Source organism: Pipistrellus kuhlii, unplaced genomic scaffold (genome assembly GCF_014108245.1).
Source record: "Pipistrellus kuhlii isolate mPipKuh1 unplaced genomic scaffold, mPipKuh1.p scaffold_m20_p_13, whole genome shotgun sequence".
Classification (NCBI taxonomy): domain Eukaryota; kingdom Metazoa; phylum Chordata; class Mammalia; order Chiroptera; family Vespertilionidae; genus Pipistrellus; species Pipistrellus kuhlii.
The window spans coordinates 50908056-50914402 of NW_023425438.1; positions in this window are offsets into that span (position 1 = coordinate 50908056).

Genomic DNA, 6347 nt, shown 5'->3' on the forward strand with positions numbered 1-6347 from the left:
TGTATTACCAAAAATATGCAAATAAAATTTCTAGAGGTGAAAAATATACTGGATGTGGTCAGCAGATTAAACTGCAAAAGAGACACGTGAACCTGAAGACATAGCAATAAAAGAAATACCCAACAGGAAAAGGACTGAGGAAGAAGGGTTCTCTGTGTCTACCCTCCGGGTGATGGCACAAAGGCCTTGCATGATGTCTTGGTCCTAGTGTTGCTGTGGAAACTCCAAGAGAACCAATCCAGACAAGTCGGGACACCAAACCCACATCTGCTCATGTGGTTGTGCCCAAGAAAGGAAGGGTTCTTTTTATCCCTCCCTGCCCCATCATCTCTCCCAACCACCTGGCTACTTGCAGGTCCTATTGGCTACTGCAGCCACCTCTGTTCTTCCTCAGTGCTCTGCCTGGGAAACAGCTTATCTGGGCCCAAAGAAAACAGGGCTTGCTTACTGCTCCCCAAGACTGCAAGCTAGGTTGTTCTCCCAAGTCAGGAGGAGTTCTCATTCAGAGAAGAGTTTTAGGACAGGAAAGAGTGGGATCCCGTGTCTGAAACACCTCCATTGGAGCCTTCCTTGCAAATTTTCAAAGGTCTTCCAAAACAAGTAGCCCTCCTAAGCCCAAAGAGCTCAGAAGGGCGGCTGAGAGCCTGCACTCAGCCTGGCGTGGGGGAAGGGGAGGAGGCTTTCGTCTACGTGACCCCTCTGCAGGGTGGCTCCGGCCTGCCTGGGCTCTAGGTTGGCCTGATCTGGCTCTAGGGCCCCTTGGGCATGATTCATGTCATGGAACCTGCCTCCTTGTCTGCACAGTAGAAATGACACTAGCTCCTACCTAATAGAATTGTCATGAGGTGGCAGTAATGAACATGTGGGAGCTCTTAGCTGCAGTCACACCAAGAATGACACAGGGGACCTCATGTTTAACGCTTGAGGGAACAAAGCTCAGCAGAGGGTGCTGGCTAGGATAGAGTCCAACGCTGACCACATGGTAGCCTTCTTCCCCCTTCATCACCCCTGTTCCCTACCTTCCTACATAGTGAGGCTGGAAGCCCTTGCCCTTTCCATTACTGTGGGGGCTTTGCTATGCCCGGGCAAGGAGGGCACCCTGGGGACAGATTGCCCCCCAAAGGGATCAGACACCTTTGATGTTAACACCAAGGGCCAGCAAACTGCTTGACTCTGGTTAAGTGGGATGAAGGGCAGGACAGCCCTATCGGAGCATCTGACCACCCAGGCCAGCTCCCTGGCATGCTGTCTCAGCGTGCATTCCTGTCATTGTTTGCCCAAGGCAGGGCACAGGTCGAAACTGGAGGCCCAGCCCTGATTTTAGAAGTGAGAGGTCCGTGGAAATATGCTGTCTGTCCACCTGTGCTTTTCCTGCTGGCCATTCTTCCTGGCCTGGGTGACAGCATGACTCAGAAGGGACCCTCTGGGCCGATGCACTTCCTCCTCCCACATCCACTTTCCATCCTGAGAGCTGCGGAAGCCACCGTCCTAGCCTTGAACTGTGGGGCGGGTATGGGAGACCTTGAATGGAGAGCTGTCAGGGCATCTGCCTGAGATATGGCAGGTGGGGGTAGTGGTGGGAGGTGGAGAGCCAGGACACCCAGGAGCAGGTTCATGTTGGGGGTGGGGGCACCTCCAGGGAGAACGTGGCCTGCCAGCTGGGCAGGGTTTAGGCCAGCAGATGACAATGGGTCATCACCACCATCATCATCTTTGTCATCACCAACATACATAGCACAGTGTATGAGAGTGTGCGGGCTGATTGTTGCATGATACCCACGACAGCCATGCTTCGCCCTAACGGGTGAGTGTCCTGTGTGATCCACAGGCCATCGTCAGTTTTAACCCCAGAAACTGGAGGCTCTGGGAGGCCATGAGCCTGAACACTGTCCCCACACTCGGGGACAGCTCTCAACATCAGTGCAGGTTGCTAATTCAGTCCCTCTGTTCTGCCTCAGTGGCAACCACAGGAAGCAGCCAGGTATCTTAAAAGAGGAGCACATACTGCCCAAAGGTCCTTCTGTGTTCTCGCAAATGGCAGGCTGTACCTTATCTTTATAAGAGTAGTGTTCCATTGTAGATGCACACTAATTCATCCATTCGTTTATTGATGGACACTTAAGTCACATCCATGTCATGGCCAACCTATATAATAAAAGGCTAATATACAAATCGACCAAATGGTGGAATGCTATGATGTGCACTGACCACCAAGGGGCAGACACTCAATGCAGGAGCTGCCTCTTGGTGGTCAGTGCACTCCGACAGGGGAAGCACTGCTCAGCCAGAAGCTGGGATCACGGTTGGCGAGCATAGTGGTGGTGGTGCTAAGGATGTCTGACTGTCCAGGAGGCCTCAGGGGATGTCTGACTGCCAGCTTAGGCCTGTGGGCTCCTGGACTGTGAGAGGGCACAGGCCAAGCTGAGGGACCACTCTAAGTGTGTGAATTTCATGCCCTGGGTCTCTGGTTGTGAATAATGCTGCTATGAACATGGGGTACAGGTATTTCTGGGATAATGATTTCCTTATGCTGTGGACATTAAAAATCTCATAGAACCAGATCAGATTTGTAGCTGCCAGAAGTGAGGGTTGCAGGGGGGGGGGGGGGGGCAGAATTGGGTGAAGGTGGACAAAAGGTACAAACTTCCAGTTTTAAGATAAGTAAGTCTTGGGGATCTAATGTACAGCATGGGGGGCTATAGTTAATAATAATGGATTAAAGAGCGTATCTTAAAACTTGTCATTGTAAGGGGAAAAAATTAACTAGATTTACTATGCTGACCATTTCACAGTACATACGTATCAGTCATGTTGTACACATGACACTATGACTGGCTTCTCCTCGGGCTGTTTGGAACCTCCGATGTAGGTTAGTAGTTAGGGAACTGGTGACATCAAAGAACTTGCTTGGCATGTCTGTGTCCCCACTCCCAGAGGCACAGAAGCTCTCTCATGGTGAGATGTGGCAGTGAAGGGGAACTTGGGGGCTCTGGAGCCAGACCCTTTGAACTGGAGCCACACTGACTTGCTGTGTGACCTTGGGTAAATCATGTAGCCTCTCTCTCAGATGCCTCGTCTAAATGGTACCAAGCACATATGATGCCACAGGGATTACATGAAGGAGTGAAGCCTCTCCAGTGGCCCAGGTACCCCATGTTGTTGACAAGTCTCCCCTTCCTGCCCTGGTGACCGTGTTTGGCTGAAGCAAGTGGTGGGAGCTGAGCATTTATCAGGCTCCATACCGTCTGCAGAGCCTGGCACTGTGACTCCCACCGGAGAGCCCCCGTCTGCCGCCAGCACCCAGCTCTTAGCCGGGGCCACGCCTGGGGATGGTGGAGACACAAAGGCCTTTGAGTCACACAGAGGGTGAGGAAAACCGCTGTAATCTGTTTTTCCAAGTTGTATTATTTTAAATGCCCTGGGTGGATGCCCATGTGCAGGGACACTCAGCTGGGCCAGAGGCACTTTGTCCCCTGAAAGGCCCCATTGTGACCCTAAACTGGCCTGAGTGGTCCTGGAACAACAGGCCCTTGTGTGGCCCCAAAGGCTACTTGCTCGGCCCACGGCTGGCAGTGTGAGCATTTTGCTCTTCAAGGTCAGCACAGGGAGGCTGTGGGTTCTGACAAGTCTCTTTAGTTCTGTTCTAGAATGTCAACAAGGCCCAGCTCCTGAGAACTGTGTCCTCCCCAGAGGGTGTATCCAGTGGGGACCCATGTGAGCAGAAGGGAGGATCGGGGTCTGTCCCCTGGGATTGAAGGCAGATGAAACCCCTCACAGACCATCACGCCTTGCTCAGAGAAGGCCCCCAGGAGGTGCCACCAGGGTCCTCATGAAGCCAGGGGCCACAGCCACTGTAGCCACAGGCCAGGACCTCCACCAGCCCAGCTGAATTTGACCCACAGCCATCTTTCTTTCCTCCGTGATGTGCACTCTCACCACACACTTGTGACGGTGGTGGGTTCTGCTCTGAAGGCTTTGGCTCTGGGTCACATCGCAGACATCAGCTTCTTACCTTCTTTACAAAGCAGTGCCATTACACTGGCACCGCCATGACTTCACCCCCCAGTGGTCAGGGGCGGTGCCTCTGAAGGCCCTTGCCCACTGGCATGGGACACACTACAGGGTCTCGTCTCACTGTCACTTCCCGAGGGGCTGGAGGACAGACTTGCAGGAGGACAGGTCTGGGCCCTGGAGGGTAGCAGGTGAGCACTTGGCTCCAGGGACAGCAGGAGCAGGTCCTGAGTGCAGCTCCCCACCTGAGTGGAGGCGTCCTCCCCCGTGAAGCAACAGCTGCAGTGGCCACTGGCAGGATGAAAGGACCCTACAGGTATGTAAGGTGCATATGCTGTAAGGACCAGACCCAAGGAGAGAGCTCCAAAGGTGGCAGCAAGATGGTTACACATGTGCAGTTGAAGGTCTCAGCACGTGGGTGGGTGTTGGTGCTACCTGTCCTTTGGTCCACATCAGGGCCACCAAACAGGCGACATATAAAGAATGCCCCACTGGCTGCTGGGTGGCACCAAGAGAGGCCCCAGAGGAGGCTCCCTCCAGCCCAACACCTAGAGGCAGAAGGGGGAGGCGTGGTAGCCACAAGAAGCTTTGGGTAACAGACACCATCCCATACCTTGAGGGACCAAAGGTCCCAGCACACAGTAGGTGCTCAATCAATGCCCATCAACCAGTATTTGGACCTGCAAACACTTCTAAAATAGCTGATGCAGGAACTGAGCAATGAGATGCATGGGGTAGGGGGGGGGGGGGGGGGGAGGGTGGCCTCTGGGGAAGGAAATGGAAGCCAGGGGAGGGCATTTGTGAGGCTGCCCATCCATTAACCTGCATGGTGAACCAATGCAAATCGAAGGGTCCATGAAGCTGCCAGACTGCAAAGTTAACTCTGAGGTGGGGGAAGAGAAACTCCTGTGGGAGAGGCCCCCTGCAAAGCCTTGGGCTGGTAAAGGGTTCCATAGCTGGGCCCATTTGCAATTGAGAAAGGAGAAAATAGAGAAAGATCATATCAAAGTTTAAAGAGTGGGATTAAAATGTGGAAACCTTGAGAAACTCAACTAAGCCTGCCGCTTCTCTTTTTTGATTGGGGGTGGGGGTGTCAAAAGCAAGTTCTATTAGTATCCTGGTGCTGGCTCTCTGCAGTTTTGTTTAAAAAGCGAGACTTCCCTCAATCATGTGATTGTAAATATTGTTAAACACCTGACAAACTTCCTTCGTTTCTCAGTTCAGGGAAAAGCCTCAATCAAACCTTTGCTCCTGCCAGCTCATTTGGGTGGAGCTCCGACCCCGACCCATACACAAAAAGGTTTCGGGTTTGACTCCCAGTCAGGGCATATCTAGGTTGTGGGACTGATCCCCGGTTGGGTTATGTACTGGAGACAAATGATGAATGGTTCTGTCGCATTGATGTTTCTCTCTCTCCATTCCTCTCTCTCAAATCAATAAAAAAATATCCTCAGGTGAGGATTTAAAAAAACAAAATTGCTCCTAATTTACTATGAAGATTTTACTTACAACTGGTGTTAAGTGGACTCATTAAAAGTGTCCCTTTTCTGCTACCATTACCCTGGGATAGTAAAAGACAACCTGAAGACACCCTGAGACCCAGCTCAGTCACGGGGCCCCAGGTTGGAAGGGAAGTAAACTATCTACTAGTTGAGCCTCTGCCTGACGCTTCGGCTCCGCCCTGCGTGGCCAGCGGCAGGTCAGGCAGCTCTGCCTGTGCAGCGCTGGCCGGGAGCTGGCAGTGTCTGAGGCACCCGCTCTGGTGTCCCAGTCTGAACATCACCAACTTATTTGGGCGACAGGACAAAGGCGCATTTGACGCTGAGAGCTGAGCTTCCAGCAGTCCTGAGTGCCCTCCTTCCTAACCGCCCTGTCCTTTCAACCCAGACACCTCATCCCCGCAGCAGGCGCTCACCATTGTTACTCTGCTCCGGAGTCTGTCCCCTTTCTCTCCCGTGAAGTGGCCCAAGGAAATCCTAGAACAGTTTGCTGTCCACGCCCCTCACTGGAGCAGAATCAGCGCACAGGACCGAGTGTTTCTGACCCGCTACCCAGAGCATGAGAAGCGCTTTCTGCACCTTGGTTTGTGTGGCTTAAAGGCGCTCTAAATGAGCACAGACCCTTGTCTTGTAGGGAAAAGAAGGGGCCCTCTGGCTGGTACTTGGGGAGTGTCCAGGGAGGATGAGGCCATCCTAGCACACGCCCTGGTAGCTGGGGCGGGCGGATGCCCAGTGCCAGGCTCTGAGATCACTGCAGTGGCCAAGCACACAGCTGCCACCTGAACTGCCATCTGATGCTGCCTCTAGAGTCACTCTGAACCCAGGAGGCCTCAGAAA